The sequence below is a fragment of the Taeniopygia guttata genome, chromosome 9 (genome assembly GCF_048771995.1).
Source record: "Taeniopygia guttata chromosome 9, bTaeGut7.mat, whole genome shotgun sequence".
Taxonomy (NCBI): Eukaryota; Metazoa; Chordata; class Aves; order Passeriformes; family Estrildidae; genus Taeniopygia; species Taeniopygia guttata.
Window position 1 is genome coordinate 26,114,387 of NC_133034.1, and position 4,542 is coordinate 26,118,928.

The following is a 4,542-nucleotide window of genomic DNA, read 5'->3' on the forward strand; positions in this document are numbered from 1 at the left end:
AGCAGGCGTGGCAGCCTCCATTCGCACAGGATATGGATTCTCATCCCCGGATGTTTGAGAGATAAGTCGAGGCCTAAGGCCCACAGAGGGGTCGAAGGCGAGGAACATGGAGGGCCTTTTGAATGAGCTCTGGGGGCGGAGATGTGCAAGAAGTGTTCCTTTAAACCACCTAAAGGGAAAGTGTCTGTTTAGATCACAGTGCTGAGGTGCACAGGGCAGAGCAGTTCCGGTATGTGTCCTGTCACTTGTTTCTGATGCACTCTGGGTTGTTTGGGTTACTTGGTCTTTGCAGACCTTCTTCTTGTGCAAACATCTCTCTCCCTGTCCTGTCCCCTCCTTTGTCACGTCCTGTCCTGCATCACGGGTGCCTGCATGTATTTCTCCCAGAGCTGCTCTGCCCTGCTGCATAGCCTGTAATAGCCCAATTCCTGGGGACTTGAAATTTGTAATGCAGGGTGTAGTTGGGCTCTAGATTGTGTTAGGAGCTTGACATAACATGTTTGGTGCTGTTAAGTTGTCCTGCAGCCCTTTGACACTAGGCCTAACTTCTTTTCAGATGCAGACAGTTCAAATCAGTGGCAGAGGGCCCCAGTTCTGGGGGTGGTTGTTGCCATGAGCAGGGTATTGTTTGTATTTGGCTAAGGGTTTTTGTATTTGTTTGTATTTGCAGGCAGAGCTGAAATGGGGACTGTGTTACAGCAGTGTTCTTTGCCTTTAATTTTAGGAGGTCCAGGCAGATAGCAGCAGTCAAGGCCAAGTGTCCAAGGTGAGCAGTGGACAGAAGCAGTTGTTTTTACTCGGCTTTCAGTTTTTGGTGCAACTGTAAGCATCCATCCTCATTTTTGTGCTTTAGGGAATTGGCTCGGAGTACGAATACCTCTGTCACCAACTGGCTGATGGACCAGGTTTCATGCACTTGTGATCTCGCTGGAAGTATTACAGGACCCTGTGACGGAGCCTTCCAATTTTGCATTTCCAGGTCTCATCTGGGAAGTCCCGAGGAATGGCCGAGGAATTGCAGTGAGTTGGGGAGGTAGGGAGGGGGAGTGAGTCCACTCGAGTTTCAGCAATGCCATGTCGCCTTGTCTCATTTTAACCTAGGTGTACCCTGAAATGATGGCATCAGAATCCAAGCAGACCTGAAGCGTGCAGGTCAAGAACCCGGGCATTCTGAGGAGAATGGTTAGTAGCAGAACTATCATGTTTTGTCCGATGTGCTGTTAAGACTGTGTACTGATGTTTGGTTTTCTTTCTCTGGGCAGACCAAGAGGTGACAGCTGGAATTTACCAGACAGGCAGACGGCGTCCTTCTGCAGCCAACAGGGGATTTACATCTCCGGAATGCATGCAAGATAAGTCGAGGGTTACGACCCACAGAGGGGATGGAAGTGGGGTGGTGGGTTGGGACTTTCTAGAAGGGGTTTTTGTGTCTGTTTTAGAGATGGGGATGTCCAAGAAGCGTCTCCTATAGTCCACCTAAAGGGAAAGTGTTTCTTTTGATCTCAGTGCTGAGGTGCACAGGGCAGAGCAGTTCCGGTGTGTGTCCTGTCACTTGTCTATGGTGCACTCTTGGTTGTTTGGGTCTCTTGGTCTTTGCAGACCTTCTTCTTGTGCAAACCTCTCTCTCCCTCTCCTGTCCCGTCGTTTGTCACGTCCTGTCCTGGATCACGGGTGTCTGCACATATTTCTCCCAGAGCTGCTCTGCCCTGCTTCACAGCCTGCTGTAATTGCACCAGTCCCAGAGATTTGCAGTTTTGCGTGGGGCATGTAGTTGCATTCAAGATAGTATTCCTTAATTCACACTAGATGTTTTGACCTGTTAAGTTATTAACAGGTTAATAACAAACAGCTTTTTGAATTTTCTCCCAACTTCCTTTCAGATGCAGATGGATTAACTCTGTGGCAGTGTGCCCTGGTGCGGTCGGGGGTTTCCCTGAGAAGGTCAGTCATTGTTTGTGTTTGTAGGGGAAGCCTACATGATGACTGTGTTACAGCGCTTGTCTTTGTGTTTAATTTTAGGAAGTCCGGGCAGCTAGGAGCAGTCAAGGCCCAGTGTGCCAGGTGAGCAGTGGACAGAAGCTGTTGTTCTGGCTCTTGTCTCAATTTCTGGTGCAATTCTAAGCATCCCCTCTTGGTTACTTTGTTTTATTGTAGGCACTCCTCTCGCAAGATGCCTCTCGTCCGGATATCCGAGGCCAGGTGGGTGCAAGCGTAAGGTCTGGGTGGGTGTACTTTTTGGTTCAGGGGGATGGTGTTTTCACAGTATCTCAGTGTGGGTTTTTTTGCTTTGTTTTTTTGCAGGTGCTGTCACTGCCCTAGGTGTGTGAAGGAACAGAGGCGAGCGGGTGAGTTGGCATTTAGGCACGGTCACTCATAGGTGACTGTTATGCAGCAGCATGTTAAGCATGTACCTTTTTCATTTTGCAGGTATCCTCCAGGCAGCCTGTGGAGTCAAGATTTCAGGTGAGCTGGGGCAGCGGTGTGTAAGAGTTCTGGGGATTCCTCTTTTGGTGGGCACTAGTTCCATTTTCTGTTTTATCTTAGGTACCGTGAAGAGGCACGTAGCTGAAGTTTGGAAACGGCAGCACTGAAGCGGACGTAGAGACCGTGTCGCCGCCCGCATCCGACTGACATTGGATTCCATCGGTCGTCTTGCAAAAGCTAAGTGCTGGGGCCAGTAGGTGGGAGAAGGGGAAAAACTTTTACTATCACAGGAGACAATTTGGTGTTAGCTTAGAGAAGAGGCCCGTAGCGGGATGGGTCCCTCGGAAGCAAGGGGAGAGGGTTTTTCCTCAGCCTCACCGGGGTCTTTGCCAGGCAGGGCAGTTCCGATCGGTTTCCGCGTTCTCGCGAGGCTCGCGTCGGCGGCCTTCTTCGACTCTCGATGTCATCGTGGATCTTTTCACTCGAGGAGCCCGCCTTCACGTCCGGAGCTGGCGCCATGGTCACCCCGTAGTCATCGCTTCCTTCTCTAGGCCTACTGATCTTCTTAGGCTTCCTCTTAAGTGCTTTGGCACTAACATCTTGAGAGGAGTTACATTTCATCATCATGTGCTAGTGCCGTAGTTCTTTCTTTCCTTTGGCATCATCAGCCCATGGCTCATCTTGGGCTAGGAATCTCGGGTCCGTAAGGTGAAACTGCCAGGCAGTTTGCGCTTCTGTCTGTCATGTTGTCTGCATCATAGGTCTTTGCCGCATTGCCGTGCTTTAGCGGCCTCATTCTGTGCCGTATCGGCCATAGTTTTCTCACATACCTTCCCGGATATCACTTATTCCGGCATCTTTACATATTTACTTTCTGGGACGAGAAGATGTACACAAGATGTTCTCATCCATTGTCCTTCTCACATTTGGTAGCCATTCTCTGGGACTTCTATATGGAATGTATTTGATCCTCATCATGTGACCACAGTGGTTCTGTAGCTTCTGCCTTTTCAAAGGATATAGGACTCAAAAATTAATCTTCTGGAGATTTATGTCAAGTCCTCAGTTATATCGTATCTCTGTTGGCTTATATTGTATGTGCTTATGTTGCGCCTGCCTATGTTGGCTTATATTGTATGTGCTTATGTTGCGCCTGTCTATGTTGGCTTATATTGTACATGCTTATGTTGCGCCTCCCTCTGTCAGCTTATATTGTACGTGCTTATGTTGCGCCTGCCTATGTCATCTTGTATTGTATGTGCTTATGTTGCGCCTGCCTATGTCATCTTGTATTGTATGTGCTTATGTTGCACCTGCCTATGTTGGCTTATATTGGATGTGCTTATGTTGCGCCTGCCTATGTAATCTTGTATTGTATGTGCTTATGTTGCGCCTGCCTATGTTGGCTTATATTGGATGTGCTTATGTTGCGCCTCCCTCTGTCAGCTTATATTGTACGTGCTTATGTTGCGCCTGCCTATATCATCTTATATTGTATGTGCTTATGTTGCGCCTGCCTATGTTGGCTTATATTGTATGTGCTTATGTTGCGCCTGCCTATGTTGGCTTATATTGTATGTGCTTATGTTGCGCCTCCCTCTGTTGGCTTATATTGTATGTGCTTATGTTGCGCCTGCCTATGTCGGCTTATATTGTATGTGCTTATGTTGCGCCTGCCTATGTCGGCTTATATTGTATGTGCTTATGTTGCGCCTGCCTATGTCGGCTTATATTGTATGTGCTTATGTTGCGCCTGCCTATGTTGGCTTATATTGTATGTGCTTATGTTGCGCCTGCCTATGTCGGCTTATATTGTATGTACCCATATTGTATGTACCTACATTGGCTTATGTTGTGTGTGCCTCTGTTGGCCAATTACGATCGGAGCTGCCCTGCTCAGGCACACAGTCAGGCTTAGGTAGAGCAGTTGTAAAACTTTGCAGTTCATCTGTCTTCTGTGGGGTTTTGGGTACAACACTGATGGGCCCAGAGTGGGTATAGCTCCTGGCTGTCAGATAGTCAGTCATTGACCGCCTCCATTGTCTTGCAGGTTCCTGGGTCCCTACAGAATTTCCTGGAATCTACCATTTGAAGTCGAGGAGCCGTGGACCTAAGATG

General features: G+C 48.4%; 1 long non-coding RNA gene across 1 annotated transcript; it reads left to right on the forward strand.

The window, feature by feature from the left end:
* Positions 1–2,290: 2,290 nt before the first annotated feature.
* LOC140684724 (uncharacterized) lies at positions 2,291–3,585 on the forward strand. The gene is made up of 3 exons (XR_012057432.1): positions 2,291–2,345; positions 2,428–2,463; positions 2,545–3,585. It is a non-coding gene; the product is annotated as an uncharacterized lncRNA (long non-coding RNA).
* The last annotated feature ends 957 nt before the right edge of the window (positions 3,586–4,542 follow it).